General features: G+C 28.6%; 1 pseudogene; it reads left to right on the top strand.

The window, feature by feature from the left end:
* The first annotated feature begins 9,704 nt into the window (after positions 1-9,704).
* On the top strand, positions 9,705-13,380 carry LOC131172928 (serine carboxypeptidase-like 40; annotated as a pseudogene).
* The last annotated feature ends 4,629 nt before the right edge of the window (positions 13,381-18,009 follow it).

The following is an 18,009-nucleotide window of genomic DNA, read 5'->3' as shown; positions in this document are numbered from 1 at the left end:
ATTTCTATACTAATTAATTAATAAACTTTAAAATTAATAAAATTTTTTTACCAAGGCAAGTATGATACAATACATTTGAGAAATTAAAATAAGGGTCTAAATCAAAATTATTAAAACACCTAAAAGACACTTCCACAGTATTTTTCTAAAAGACAATTCCATTATATTATAGTTGTATGTAAATAAATACTTATTAAAGAAAAACTTTTTCCAAGGATTTTTATTCAAGCAAAAGCATATGTTAACTCTATAAAAATATGGTGAAAATAAAGTCTATTCACTTGTGAAAAATTAGAGTAGTTTTCTAAAAAATTTTCTAAAAAAAATAAAAAAATAGAGTTTTATATTCATAGGTGTCAATTTTAAAATTAATTTTCCAAATTTTTAAAATTTAACTAAGAATTGGAAATAATTTTAAGTTGTTTTCTATTATTTTCATTTTTAATAAAATTTTTATTTTTCAACTGTTTTCAAATAAAAAACAATGACTTTCTTATAATCAAAATTATTTTATAATAACTAAAATTAAATAATTACTTAGCAAAAAAATTATCTAAAATGATTAAAAATATATTATTATAAAATAAATTAAAATAACACATTAAAATATTTTGAAAATAAAATAAGTTTTGAATATATTTTATATGATTTATTTTTTAATTGTGAAATATTTGAATATTTTAATTTTTTTAATTAAAAAGTTGTTTTATATTATTTATAGGTGAACATGCTTTTTATTTTTTTAAAAATTTTCTTAGAAAAAAAAAATAGAGAATAGAAAATTATTTTTCACAAGTAAATAGGTACCAAGAGTTTTTCATCACATAAGAACACTATCAAGTAAAAGTAACATGAAAAGTTATACAACTTCTTATTTTTATTAATAAAAATAAATCAAAAGTATCATGAGATGTTTCTTCAGCAAAAAGATGGTAAAAGTGAAGTCTTTCTTCCCACACTAAAAATCATTAATTAATTTGACACAGCTTATTGTATTTAAACTCAGTTTTATAGATAATTTTAAATATTTATATTATTCATTAAATAATATATTTTTAAATTATCTATAAATGTATGAAGGAGGAGAAATATTGGGATCTCCAAAAATACTCTTCGTTATTTTTATTATATTATTAATTTTAAAATTTATATAAATTTAAAATTAGTAGTCCTATTTATATTTAAATTTTACTTACTTAAGTTTTTTTTAATAATTTAAAATAATTATTTATAATTATAAAATTAAATATTTTATATAATATATAAAAGTAAGCAAGTTGGGATTTCTAAAAATACTTTTCCTTATTTTTATTATTTATAAAAATACAAAAATGTACTTATAGCGACAGAGATGATTTGTCACCAGCAACATATATTAGCGACAAAGAATTTGCCAATAATCCTATCACTTCGTTGCTAATACCTTTAGTGACACAAATTATAGTAATATTTTATCAATACAACATCATCTTTTAGCAACACAAAACTCGTCGCTAATACTTTTATGAATAAAGCCATGCAATATCGTTACTAATAATATTTAGAGATGGAATATTTATTGCTAAATCCTTGAAAATTTCAATTTTCTAATATTAAAATTGTAAACATAAATTAAAATTTTAATAATAATTATGCTACATGATAATATATTAGAATTATTTCAATAGAAACTAAAATGCACAGTATCGAAATAATTTATTATAAAATTTTTTTTACATGTTCATTAATTTCTTTTATTTTTTTATGAACACTACCTTTAAAAAATAGGAAAGAATATTATTATGTTAATTTATTTTAGTAATAGTTCTTAAGTATTTTCTATATTATTTTTTTATTATAAACACTACTATTTTAGAATAATAAATGATTTTAATTGACATATTGTTATTTCATTATTGATATATTGTTAACATTATTTAAAACTACAAAATATATATTGTTAAAATTATTTCAAATATTGTAGAATAATGTTTAAGATCACCCTTTCATAATATTTATTTAGAGTTATTAGAGTATGAAATATTTAAATAAAAAATTTCAAACATTATAATATAATATAAATGAGCTTTATTATATTATAAAAGAAATTTTTACAATTTTTTTATTATTTATATTCTCAAATTAAAAAATTCGAAACACAATACTTAAAAAATTTTTATTAAAAAATCAATATATTATAATAATATTATAGTATATACAAAAATTAATAAAATTCATGTATAAAAATAATTAATTCACGAATATATATAGCGAGTATAAATAACGTGCAAGCATGTTAAAAGAAGCTACTATTACTTAATAAAAGGCATTAAATAAATTTGGGTACTTTTTATATGATTCTTATTTTGCTTAATTCAGATTAAAAAAGTCTTAATAAAATTATATCCCTTAATAGAGGGCAATTTCTTCATAATAATTATTTATGAATAAATCAAAATATAGATTAATATAAAAATGTTTGGAGCAATTTTAGTAATAATAAAAGGTTTAGGTAAATGCTTTGATATAGTTTTCATCACAAATATCGAGAATATTGCATAGTTATTACAGTATATCCCAACAAACCAGGTTTTCCAATCTCTTATCTCTCTTGAACCCATTGGTACCATAAAGTTACTTTGATAGGGCTATCCACTGACGATTGCTAGCAGTAGTACCCTCACCCCTATCTAGGGCAACATGGCCACAATTCACCTTTATGTTCTTGTGCCTTGTACTAGATAGGTACACCACTTAACCCTATACTAGGAGAAACACAGCATCTCTTAGAGCATGTAACCCAATGGTAGACCTCAATATGTTTGCTAACTCTATTTCACATCTCTACGTACTTTACAAAAACCAAGACAGTAACTGAAACACTATTATATTACTGGAGAAATAATGCAGAATCTAGAAATAAAGAATTACAGAAGAAGATGAAACAGGATCATATACTTCGCATGTGAATCCCTAACCAGACTCTTCTTAAGCCTTAGACATGTACTTCCCATGAATCTAGAGCCTAAGCTCTGATACCAACATTGTCATGACCCAAATTATAGGCTGAACCGGTACTAGAACTTGGGTCGGTATAAGGCCCCCAAAGCCCGTAGTAAGCCTCACTGTTCAAACCCAATCTATAAGCCCAATTTCAAAATCCATTTCAAGAAAATAACTGGACAGAGTCCAACCATATCCAGCACCATCCAACGAGGAGTTTTCAACTCACCCGACCTGTAATCACAATATATAATCATTTGGAGAGCTCAACTCACCCACAATATCCTCAGTCAACATAAAATGATCACTGGGAGCCCAGTTCCCTCATCCATACAAGCAAATAAAACCATAAGTCCACACATGCGTATTCAATATGTTAACAAATTCAATAATTAATCTTTTACAGACCCAGCTAAATAAAATGCCCTAGCACATGTGGAGTTCTAAAATTCAAATCAACAATAATAAATATAATCAGGGTACCAATGAACCTGCGAAGGAGGAGACAGATTAATTATAAGAAAAAGCTCTCCTAAACTTGGGAAAAACGGGTGAACAGGAATGAGCGTTCGACTCATAGAATAAGATATTGATTTTAAAAATAATTTTTATAACTATCTAATTCTAATGCATCTCTAAGGATGGAATGCAATATCGATCAGCAAATTTTATCAAATTCAAACAATACTCGCACAAAGAATAATTTGAAGCACTCACACACCCATATATCACATCAATTAAAATACATATGGGAGCTGATCTCCTATACAGCTCTCTCAATCCAAGGCCTACCAGCGAGATCAACTCGAGCCGGACTTTTGCTTAATAATCCAAATGCGGGGGTCAATGAGATCAACTCAAAGCCGTACTCACCTCGACTTTCTCAAAAAAAATCGAGCCCCAAGCGAGACTAGCTCAAGCCGATTTGCCCGTCCTACCCATATCCATCACACCACACCACATGCACACCGAAACACGAGCATAGCTCTAAATTACCTTAAGGCGACATCTACAAGCATATCTCAAACAATAAAAAATGCAACACAGAGCGTGTCTAATATTTAACTACATACATATATTTATATGTGATGCATGAGCATACCTTGAATATGTAATAATATTGAAATTACAAATAAAATCAATATCTACTCACAAATTAACCGTTGATTACTGCGGCGGCTAGGTGGAGGAGGAAGGCTGGCCCGGCTCACTTAAACATTATATCAAAAATTTTTTTATCAATATTTATTCAAATAAAACTTCAAAGAGTCAAAGGACAAATCCTAAGTTTTGCCAAAAATTTGGTAGAATTCCCCCTATACCTAGGACCTACCCAACCTGCAAAATGATCCAAATAACACTTCTAAAACATATTTCCCATATCCACATCTCATCAATATCATATGGCCCCACCTAGGCTCACCAAACCATTCAAAAATCATATAATCACATAAAATAATTATTTAAAAATTTAGGGTGTTACAGGTCCCACCCAGACAATGAGGACTGCATTTCAAAAACCCCCCTCGACATATTTAGACCGGAGGAGCTTGCCTTTACATTCGAAATCGGACGAACACTAGGAGCATAAGAGGCACCAATGATAGTCGGATCCATAGTTTCTAGAGCCTCCATAACTTTTGTTGGACTTTGGTCAAATTATAAAAATAGTTCACGAGTACTAAAATCATGGTTATAGATGATGGCTGGTGACTGAAAGGTGGCACTCGAATCACCGTTGCCACTCAATACTCATTCTCAATGAAAAATAAAAGTATAAAGGGATAAATTAGGAAAAGGAAAAAGAAATACCTTCACCGGAGTACCAAAATGCAAAGATAGAACAACAAAAAAAGCCATTGGAAATCACAAATTAGATAGCAAAAATACAAGGAAATGAAAAAAGAAAGAATGAGAAACAAGGATTTTATAGAAATAAAAGTAGACAATAATTGATTTTGAAATACGAACCGTCACATTTGTCGCTGAACAGCCTTTTCACATATCGAGAAAAATTCAATGATGACAACTCAGATTAAAAAGATCACTCAAAGCATGCCTGATAGCTAGCCACAAGGGTAAACACGATAGCTAAAAAGAACCAGACAATAGACATGTCATATCCTAGCTAGACGAACAACAACACAAACCTAAAGGTTCATAAATATCAGGGTGGGGGGGGGGGGACTAATGATACTACATGCCTAAAAATCCGAATCAAATAGTCAAATCCACACAAATATATAGCATGGCAGTCGAAAGGGTCAAATACTGGCCAAAGGACTATGAGACTGAAATAAGACAGAACAAAATACCTTCAATCACCTAACAAGGTGAACAAAAGATGTGCTGAGCAATAATCATGCTAGTAATTAAGCAAGACTGGATCTCATATACCAAGTAAGAATCAAGACTGGATCTCATGTATCGAGCAATATCACGTCAATAATGAAGCAAGAGCGGATTTCATAAGGACAATCTCAATATATTAGCTGAGATTATCTCCATAAACAAAGCAATAGCTATTTCCTTAGAAGGCCTATAAATACCAACTAAATAACCAGAAACAAGGTACGCATATTCTTATTCTCAAAATCTCATTATAGTTCTTTCAATATTTTCATACCCAGTTCTTTGACTTGAGCGTCGAAATGGCTTGCCAGAAGGCCACCCACCTCATTCTTTTTCTTTAATGTAGGCTTACGTAATATTAAGACCAGATCCTAGGAACTTCCAATAGCATCACTTTCTATTAACCCATCACACTCAAGAGAACCCTCATAAAAACTGTTCATAGTAAATATATTAGTTAATCATCTCAATCTCCTCTAGACATAACCAATATATTTATTATTTTAATTATTACTACACAACCACCACAAATGGTGTTTTCAACTATAAAGGACAATAGCTCCTTCTTCTTGGACTATGTCCTTCTCTACCTTAGGCCGAAGCCTTTCTTACTCTATGGGATTGCAATGGGTAAGAGCCCTTCATCAATAGGTAAAGCCAAATCCTCAGTAATTAGCAAAGCCTTCCCTGCAATGGGTGACAACCCCACTCAATGAGCTAAAAGCCTTGTCTTCAATGGGTAAAAGCCATTCCTTAGCAGTGGGCAAAGTCCCTCTCTATAATGGGCGATAGCCCCATTCATGATCTGAAAGCCGCTCTCTTTAATAGGCGAAGCCACTCTCCATTGGCAAAGCTGAATAACATTCTCACAATACTCCTATTTATAATGTTAGTCAATCCAATCCTGATTTAATTAAGAATAACACTAAAATAGGAGTTCTACTATATGTATGACATATACCCCCATTCTATTGAGAAATATTTCTCTCACTCAAATTAGAAAAATGTCTTTCAAATCAACCAAGATTTTGGATTAATGATCACACAAGCAATTATATATTTTAAGTTTTCATAATTCTCAATGAGTATGATGGTTTTCTCAATTTTTCTTTTCTAATAAATTATCAATCATAATACTTATTATTAAATTAGAGGTAATCAATGTTGATAATGTATCATTATTAATCATTTAATATTAAATATATTAATGGGCTTAAAATTTAAAGTAATACTCACAAAATACTGTCAGAGAAAATAAATGATCATATCTCAAAAAAAGAATTATTTTACAATTTTATTGTAGATATGAACAAACTTTCTAACAACAAAATAAATGATATAAAAACATTTCAAATATCTATATATGTTATAGCACTAATTGAACTATAATATTAACTATTGTAAAAATTTTAAAATTTTAATGAAGTAATTAAATTAATAGTTAATTATTTTCTATGTAAATAAAATACACACATGTTATAAACTAGTTCAATAAACATGCAACGCATGTGTTTCAAATGCTAATATATATAAATGTATAAATGAGAGGCTAAACTTTTGAACGGACTAATAGACCCTTATAATTTTATAATTTTTTATTCATAATAAATATTAATTAATATAAATTAAGTATTAAAAATAGAATCCTAATAAAATTATGTTTTATATATATTCAAGACATTTTATACGTCTTAAAATTTTCTTGCCAATTAGATATTGTAAATCTATTAAAATACCTTTATAAATTTATTTTATTTATAAAAGATATTAATTCATATAAATTACTTATTAAAAAATAAAATTTTACTGAAATTATAAAAAATCGTAGAATTAGTTATTTTTCACTATTCTTACTTTTTTATAATTTTATTTTCCAAATATCTAAATTCAATTTCTACTGCTAAATCAAAATTAAATTTATTAAAATATTTAATATTTAAATAATTGCAATTTTCAAGTTTACTTTATATTTTTATAAAAAAGGTTTTAAAATATATTATATTATTACAATTGTGAACAAATTAAAATATTCTCTTAATTTTATGTTATTTATAACACATATTAATTAATATAAATTAAATATTAAAATAGAATTCTAATAAAATTGTGTTTTATATATATTCAATATCTTTTATAAGTCTTAGAATTTTCTTACCAGCTAAATATTGTAAACTTATTAAAATACTTTGATAATTTTATATAATTTATAAAAGATATTAACTAACATAAATTAAATACTAAAAAATAAAATTCTAATGAAATTGTAAAAAATGTAGGAATAGTAATTTTTCTTAACTTTTTATTCTTTTTATAATTTTATTTTCCTAATATTCCTATACATTATACAAAAATCTAATTCCTGAACCTAAATTAAATTTAATTTATCAAAATATTTAATTTATAAATGATTGCAGATTTCAAATTTTACTTTATATTTTCACCAATTTTTTTAAAAATATAATATATTATTACAATTATTATATTTTTTATTTTCTTTTTTTTTTAAGCATTGAGAGTAAAATTATGCACGGCATTTATTATTCTAAATAAGAATTGATATTAGAGCTGAAATGCACCAGATTAAATATATTTTATTATTTTGACAGAATTATTTCTTTATCAATAATTACACTTGGAATCATATTGTATCACACAGTACTAAATTCTATCAAATAAAAGAACTATTAATTTTATACATGTTTATTTTATAATTTTTTAGATATATTATATAATTTTAACATAATGAATTATGTATTTATATATAACTAAATATATCATATTTATAGTATATTTTAAATAATGAATTACATATATAATTTAATATTATATTTTATTTTTTCGATTTTATGCACGTGCAACACACGCACTTTAAATAGTAGTACAAATAAAAATGTTGTGATAAATATTAACAATCCCAATCCTTAAATTTAAAATAAATGGATAAAATTGTATTTTTTACATATATATAGATCTATTTTTAATAGGAAATTTTGTCAATCATTTTACTATTTTGTAGTAAGAAAAAAAATAAAAAAGGGCCAACATATGCTAATAAAATTTTTGCTACTTTTATAGAAATAATGTGAAAAAATATGCTAAGAAATTAATAATAATACTAATTAACCTAATTATTATAAATAATTGAAATTGAAATAAACATAGAAAGGATAAGGTTGACATATATTATATAAATTCAATAATTTTGGATATAATTTTAAAATATGAGAATTAAACTAATAAAATTAAAATTATTTGAATCAAATTAAAAATTCACATAAATATTTAATTTTTACTACAATTGTTTGTTCTAGAAATCAATCAGCATACCATATTGGTATATTCAATGTTTGATACACATGCATTCAAGCTATTAGTGAATTAAATTATTTTCACATCATATATATATATATATATATATATATATATATATATATATATATATATATATATATATATATATATATATATATATAGTAATAATAATAATAATAATAATTTATTTATGCTAACAAGAAATAAAACCATAGGCTTTGGTCAATTTTTTTTTCCTTTTTGTACAAAAGATGACTCATGAGCTTGATTTATGCAAACGGAATAAACCTATATTACTTGTAAGGAAGGTTAAAAAAATAAAAAATTAAATGTTTTTCATATAAATTTTAATTTTTAAATAAAATAATTATTAATTTGATTTTTAAAATTAATATTTAATATTTTAAACATTTAAATAATATTAATGATAAATTAAAAATAATTATCCTTTATTAATCCAGTATCAAGTGTGACATTAGTTATTTTCTAACAGTTTCTGCAAGCGCAAGATAATTCACATATAGTCAGGATGGAAGCCAGAATTTGTTTTGGCAAGCCCACTACAATGCTTGAATTTCAATAATTATTAAATAAAATAAGATAATAATATTTAAAATATTTTTTGAAAGTATAATATATTTTACTATTTGAAATAATAAAGCAATCTTTATGGTTAATTTATGGTCTCTTGTATGAAGTTAATAGGATATTTTTAATGCATAAAATATGATCTTATCATGAATTTCTTTTGGAAAAAGACATGGCGAAAGAGGAAATAGATCATGGTTTTTAAAACCCCAATAATTATTGGAATACTTTAATGGAAGATTATGAAAGGCACCTTCTAGTTATATAGACTAAATGCATTGTCCGAAATAAAAAAAGGCATTGGCCAACCTCACCAATGAGATCACCTGCAAAAACTGAGCTGTGAAATACAATTTTAGAATTCCAACAACTATATGAATCTACATTTGGTAGTCCTCTTAAAGGATCACTATATAAACACCTTAAATTTGTTTAAATCCACAAATCAAAACCCTGAAGCTTCACACACCATGGAGAGAAACCCATGTTTTCTTCTTGTTTTCTTTCTTATTCTTTCATGCTTTGTGGCTGAAAGCTATGGAGCAAAGGAAGGTGAAGTACTCGGAAAATTCAACAAGGCCAAGTTTAGTGAAAACTCCGGCATTGATAAAAGGCCTTTTGAGGTGATTGATCTAAGCCAAGAAGAGGAAATTACAGATGCGAACAAGCAAATAGTTGATACTCTTTTTGGTATAAATCTATCATCAGTTGGAGGCTCTAAAAAAAATGATAGGATTCAGAGCTTGCCTGGGCAACCTAAGGTGGCATTTGAACAATATGGTGGTTATATTACTGTGGATAAATCAGCTGGGAGGGCTTATTATTATTATTTTGTTGAAGCTAAGCATTCAAAAGAGTCATTGCCCCTTCTTCTGTGGCTGAATGGAGGTAATTAGTGGAAAACTTACTTAGACTTGATTTATCATGAATTTAAAATATATATTATGTGAGTTTCACCTATTTTATATGTAAAGATATATTGTATATTGGTTTCATGATAACTAGGGGTGAGCATTTGGTTCAAACCGAACCCAATTAAATTATAAAAATCGAATTACATATTTTAAAAACCGAATCAAATTGAAATTAATGAAAAATCAAATCGAATCAAACCACTCTATTTCGATTCGATTCGATTCAAACCGATTGTTTTTAATTTTTGATTATTTTTTAATTTAACCTTGATTTTCAAGTTATTTGGTCTAATTTTGACTTTGGTTTGAACCTAGTAACCATTAATCAATGAAATTAAATAATTTATATATATAATTAAATATAATTAATAAATTCCCCATGAAAATAAATCAATTCAAAAATCGATTCGGTTCGATTTGAATATATAAAATTACAATTCGGTTTGATTCAGTTTAACCGATTTTTTTCTCTTTAAAATCGAATCGAACCAAACTAATTGAAATTTTTATAATATAAAACCGAACCGAATCGATTAAATTTTAAAATCAAATGATTGAACCGAATTAATTCGGTTCGATTTAATTTTTCGATTTGAACCGAAATCTGCTCACCCCTAATGATAACCGAATCTGGTCAATAATTTTCCCTTAACTATAATCATTTTCCCTATACCCTTTTATTTTTTTTCCTTATTTTTTTTTCAATAAATTAGTGATTTAGTGGGCGATTTGTTTAAATGAATGGATTTTAAGCACTTTTTATTTTTTTTTTTTTTAAATGAGAGAATGATTTACAGAAATGTCAATAATCTTAACAGAGAGTTGGTATCTTATCTATCATCAATCACTGTATTAGTTACGCATTCTCTTTCATATTCATGCAATACTTGATATTCAATTAATGTTCTTGTAATACATTACTATTTATCAGTAGATGATGATATCTCAAATAAAATAATTAGAATAACAGAAAAATTAATTAAAATATAAAATATATGCATATCAGTGTTTTATAATATAATTTTTAGTTTCTTAAAAAAATTTGTTTATATTTTTATCTTCTTAATTAATCATAAAAGTAGGTAACTAACAAAACAGAAAATTGCTCATTAAAATCAAAATTATCCCATAATTAATCACTTTATTTTATTATGGCATAATGATATAATTGCATGCCCAATTTTTTTGGTTAATTCCATTGCTAATATTACTTGATTAATTTTTTTTGTTCTTCACAGGCCCTGGTTGCTCATCTCTGGCTTATGGAGCAATGGAAGAGCTTGGACCATTTAGAGTACATAGTGATGGCAAAACACTTTATAACAACAATTTTTCATGGAATGAGGGTACCTTCTTCTTTTCTAAACTAAGATTTTTATAGTTTAATAGCTGAATATTTGCCTAATTATCAATGGTTTATATCTTAATTAGCTGTATTTTTAAAAATCTTTTCTGAATTAATTTTTTTTTTCCTTTAGTTTCAGTTGATTGATTTCTCGATCTGAACATAATTCTATGAATGAAAACTCAGGTTTAATTTGAAATAAATCATTTTAAATTGAATTCTCATACAATTTATTTTTGAAAATGAAATTTTTTAAGTTAAAAAGAATAGAATTCTTTCTTTAATTATAAATATGAGATTAACTACAAAGAAATCAACTGAATTAAATTTGTAAAATTTCATATTCCAAACTGGGATTAATTTTCTTCCTTTTCTTTTTAACTTTCTTTCAGCTGCAAATGTTCTGTTTTTAGAGTCGCCTGCTGGAGTAGGGTTTTCATACTCTAACAGGACATCCGATTATAATGACTTTGGAGATAGAAAAACAGCTGCAGATAATTATTTGTTTTTGAGACATTGGTTGAAAAGATTTCCTGAATATAAAAGTAGGGACTTGTACATTTCTGGGGAGAGCTACGCAGGGCATTACGTGCCTCAACTTGCACATACCATTCTTTACCATAACAAGAAGGCCAACCAAACCACCATCAACCTCAAAGGAATTGCAGTATGTGGCCCACTGTCCATTCTCTTACTTTAAAAAAGATATTAAACGTAGTAACCATATCTATGTGAAAATGCAGATTGGAAATGCAGTAATCAATGACGAAACAGATAATCTAGGGATGTATGACTAGTACGGAAATCATGCTTTAACTTCACCAGAAACAGTGCAAAAGATCCATCAGTACTGTAATTTCTCACCTGATTTTGTCAGCAAGCAGTCCAGAGAGTGCAATTTAGCTTCTGGCAAAGCCGATCATGATACGGCTGATATTGATATTTATAACATCTACTGGCCTTTGTGCCACAATGGAAATCTCACAGCCAAGCCCAAGCAGGCCTCGGTAAGTTTAATTATAAACCCAATTCCTTGTGGGGATTCACATATGTAAATATAGGAGGGAAATAACATATGTAACTTGGTTGTCTTTGTTTTTCAGTTGGCGTATTTTGATCCGTGCAGTGACTATTATGTGCATGCTTATTTCAATACTCCTGAGGTCCAAGAAGCCATGCATGCCAATGTCACTAAGCTTAATCATGATTGGGAACCTTGCAGTGATATATTGGATAGTTGGAAGGATAGCCCATCAACCGTTATTCCCTTACTACAGGAATTCATGGCAAATGGATTAAGAGTTTGGATATACAGGTAAGTTTCAAAAACCTGTGACTATAACCATTATCCTCATAATCATTATGTAGCTTATTGGTGAATGGTGATTCCTACTTGCTCATGGGGCCTAAATTACTTTGCAAAAATCTTCTATGCTCATAATCATTATGCTAAAATCTTTTGTTACAATGGCTTGCAGTGGTGATACAATGGAAGGGTACCTGTAACTTCTACACAGTACTCAATTGCAAAAATGAAACTTCCCACAAAAACTGAATGGTATCCATGGTACCTTAACGGGGAGGTAATTATTTTGTAGAGGCCTATTAGGTCCGCAAATTTTCTTGCAAGCACTCGTTATCTAGATCAAAACCAAGCAAAGAAACTGAAAATTGTATGTTTTTCAGGTTGGTGGGTACTCGCAGGTGTATCAAGGGGACTTGACATTTGTTACAGTAAGAGGTGCTGGACATCAAGTACCATCATACCAGCCTGAAAGATCACTTTCAATGATTAAACACTTCCTTTCTGGCATTCCCCTCCCAAAAGGTAGTTCATCACAGCGGCCATTTGCCACTGTGGGGCTTCAACAGTGCACAAAACTCTGAGATAACAGTGGTGTAACTTTTAAAGAAGAAAAAAGAAAAATTTGCGTGAAGCCATCTAAATTATGCTTTCTATACTTGTATTGGCATTTCATTGTTTTACAGCGAACTACAATAGCCATGTTAGGCTTAAGGTGATCGGATTCATTGTTATGTAAATGATAATGTGTCTTTCATATGAAAAAGAAAAGAGAAGAAAAATAGAGAGGGAGAGAAGAAGCACCCAATTTATCATTTAAATATTGTCAATAAATCACTTTTGCAAATTGAATATTTGCACATTTGTGTTACTATTATTAATAAAGACTGTTTCTTTCAATGTTATCTCCTAATAGTAATGACATAATTATGTATGAAATTGATGTGTTATGATAGGTATGTCCACAATACAGTTGTGATCTGAAGTCATATTGAAATTAGATTTTTTTTTTTTTAATTTGAAGTTGAAATTGATAAGAATAAGCTTGATAGAAATCTATGTTTAGTCAGATTAAAACTTGTTGTTTTAGTATTTTTTTAACGTGCATTGCATATTATTTATACCCGTTTTACGAACTTACAAATTTGATTTATATATATATAATTTTAGAAAAATTTCTATACTAATTAATTAATCAACTTTAAAATTAATAAATTTTTTTTTACCAAGGCAAGTATGATGCAATAAATTTGAGAAATTAAAATAAGGGTCTAAATCAAAATTATTAAAACACCTAAAAGACACTTCCACAGTATTTTTCTAAAAGACAATTCCATTATATTCTAGTTGTATGTAAATAAATATTTATTAAATAAAAACTTTTTCCAAGGATTTTTATTCAAGCAAAAGTATATGTTAACTCTATAAAAATATGGTGAAAATAAAGTCTATTCACTTGTGAAAAATTAGAGTAGTTTTCTAGAAAATTTTCTAAAAAAATTAAAAAAATAGAATTTTATATTCATATGTGTCAATTTTAAAATCAATTTTTCAAATTTTTAAAATTTAACTAAGAATTGGAAATAATTTTAAGTTGTTTTCTATTATTTTCATTTTTAATAAAATTTTTATTTTTCAACTGTTTTCAAATAAAAAACAATGACTTTCTTATAATCAAAATTATTTTATAATAACTAAAATTAAATAATTACTTAGAAAAAAATTTATCTAAAATGATTAAAAATATATTATTATAAAATAAATTAAAATAACACATTAAAATATTTTGAAAATAAAATAAGTTTTGAATATATTTTATATGATTTATTTTTTAATTGTGAAATATTTGAATATTTTTATTTTTTTAATTAAAAAGTTGTTTTATATTATTTATAGGTTAACAAGCTTTTATTTTTTTAAAAATTTTCTTAGAAAAAAAAATAGAGAATAGAAAATTATTTTTCACGAGTAAATAGGTATCAAGAGTTTTTCATCACATAAGAACACTATCAAGTAAAAGTAACAAGAAAAGTTATACAACTTCTTATTTTTATTAATAAAAATAAATCAAAAGTATCATGAGATGTTTCTTCAACAAAAAGATGGTAAAAGTGAAGTCTTTCTTCCCACACTAAAAATCATTAATTAATTTGACACAGCTTATTGTATTTAAACTCAGTTTTATAGATAACTTTAAATATTTGTATTATCCATTAAATAATATATTTACAAATTATCTATAAATGTATGAAGGAGGGAAAATATTGGGATCTCCAAAAATACTCTTCTTTATTTTTATTATATAATTAATTTTAAAATTTATATAAATTTAAAATTAGTAGTCTTATTTATTGTCACGACCCAACCTATGGGCCGGACCGGCACTAGGACCTGGGCCACCCTAAAGCCCCCGAGGCCCGTAGTAAGCCTAACTATTCCTTAACCCAACTCTAAGGCACATTTGGGCCCAATTTCAAGAATTCAACCGGACAGAGTCCGGCCATAAAATGGACCTTTCAATGGGAAGTTTTTGACTCACCCAACCTGTAAACATATTATATAATCAATTGGGGAGCTCAGCTCACCCTCCACATACTCATACAACATAAAAATAAATGGGAGCTTAGCTCCCTCATCCAGTCCATCAACATGCATAAAATAATAAGTTTACAGGTCTAACATAACAATTTATATTACAGACCCAATTCAAATAAACATTTCTAACACATGCGGAAATTCTAAGAGTTAACAGGTTTATACAAAAATAAATAAATGACCTGCGAGGGAGAAAAGCAGGTTAACCTCAAAAATATCCTCCTGTGGCTTGAAAAAATATTGAACAGGAGTGAGCGTTTGACTCAGAGAGTAAAATATCAATTTTAACCATAATCTCTATAACTATCTAAAGCTAATGCACCCTGTAGAGTGAAATACAACATCAGCAATAATTTTCACATCATAACAACAAAAAGGTAATTTGGAGCACTCACGCACCCAGTAATGTCAATTCATAAATATATGGGAGCTGATCCCCTATACAGCTCTCTTAAATCTAACCTGTGCTAGCGAAGAACTCAGCTCGGACTTCCACTTAATAACCAAATCGGGTCCCAGCGAAGAACTCAAGCCGTGTCTACCCCGAAGGACTGGGTCCCAGCGAAGATCTCAAGCCGTGTCTACCCGTCCTATCCATAGCCAACACCACATCACACGCACGCCAACGCACGCACACTGCTCCAAATTACCACAACAACATCCATGGCACTTTAACAGTTATGAATGCAACATAAATCATGCCTAGAGTTTAACTACATAGATATATGCATATAAGTGATGCATGGGCATGCTTGAACATATAATAATATCGAAATTACAATTAAAATTAATATTTTACTCACAGACTTAACAGCAATCACTGTGGCGGCTGGGCGGAGGAAAAAGGCTGTCCCGGCTCACTTGACAATTTTATTAGAATCATTTAATAAATTTTACTCAATACAAACTAAGAAAAGACCAAATACGTCCTAAGTCGTGCCGAAAATCCAGCAGAGTCTCCCTTATACCTAGGACCTACCCAACCTGCAAAAGGGCTCAAAACACACTTCTATATTCACAAATCATACATTCACAACTCAATCACATTACACAGCCCCTCCTGGGCCCATCCAAACAGTCCTCAATCACAATATATAAATTTACAATTTAGTCCTTATAATTGATCATTTTTGCAAAAACAGCCTAAATAAGCTCTAAAAATTCTAAAACTTTGCCCCGCGGTCCTTAGCAATATTACTAGGCTATTGCAAAAAGAATCATAGTTTTCTGAGCTACCAAGAATATTTTATGGATTTTTAATCCCATTTAAGTATTAGAAAATTACGAAAAAGTAAGGTTCAGGTTTACCTATGCCGATTCCGATTTCGGGGACGCGCTCGGGACGTTTGACAATGGTGGGGTAGCCAAAATCTCGATCCAATTCGGAGACCTTTTCGGTAGTCGGTCTGTCTGGCTGAAAATTCACAGACCGGGACAACTGTCGAATTTCCACGAATTGAAGATACCTACACGAAGCCCACAACACGGGGGTTAGCACATAAATTTTACTGAATTTTCTAAGCTCATTAAATACTCGGAAAAATACTGTGAAGTTCCGTGGGACCCATCGAAAAACGGTGTCGAAAAATTTTGAAAAATATATTTTTTCCGCGAAACTCTCGACGAGTGGAGCGCTCTGGTACTCTTGGTTTTCTCGTGGGGTTCACGGTTTGTGAGAAATCTTGCCCAAAAGTCAAAATGGGCTAAAACTTCCCAGACAAAAATTGGACAAACCGCTCAATGGATTTTGGTGTTCTTGGTGTCTATGGAAAGCCCTCGAGGTGTAGATGGGTTTAGACACAAGACCCGGCCCAATCGGTGGCCGGATTGGCCGGATTTCGGCCGGGAAGACGAAGCGTTGCGCACGCCCAAGGGAGGCGTTCGCGCGTGTTTTCCGGCCGCCTGGAGCGTCGGCCGACCGTGGGGATGTGGTGAGGCAGCGCGCCGGCGAGCTGGGGTGGCTGGGGAGGCGGCGGCGCGGGCTGGGGGTGAGGGAGGAGAGAGAAAACGGGGAGGGAAGGAGGGGAGGTCGGGACGCGTGCGGGGAGGAAGAAAAAGGAAGAAGAAGCTGGTCCGATTCAATCGGTCCGATCCGATCCGGTTCGATTCAGCCGGTTCGATTCATGATATAAAATTTTGAATTTTTACTCTACCTTGGAACCGAAAACAAGGCCCAAAAATTCCGAAAAAATTCTAGAAAACTCAAAAAAATTTATAGACTCCAAATATATTTTTAGTTTTGCACGTGGTCTTTAAATTAATTTTTAAAATCATCAAAGTTTTATATTTTTGAGAAATCAAACCCGATTTCGAAAATCCGAAAAATTTTAAATAATTTCCTAAAATTTAAATAAAATTAAAATATCAATATTTGCCTAAAAATAATAAATTTAAAAATTAGGGGTGTTACATTTATATTTAAATTTTACTTACTTAAGTTTTGTTTGATAATTTAAAATAATTATTCATAATTATAAAATTAAATATTTTATATAATATATAAAAGTAAGAAAGTTGGGATTTCTAAAAATACTTTTCCTTATTTTTATTATTTATAAAAATAAAAAATGTACTTATCGCAATAGAGATGATGTGTCACCAGCAACATATATTAGCGA

This window comes from Hevea brasiliensis, chromosome 14 (assembly GCF_030052815.1).
Source record: "Hevea brasiliensis isolate MT/VB/25A 57/8 chromosome 14, ASM3005281v1, whole genome shotgun sequence".
Taxonomy (NCBI): domain Eukaryota; kingdom Viridiplantae; phylum Streptophyta; class Magnoliopsida; order Malpighiales; family Euphorbiaceae; genus Hevea; species Hevea brasiliensis.
The sequence above is the reverse complement of the archived record's forward strand: the minus strand, read 5'-3'. Positions and strand labels throughout refer to the sequence as shown.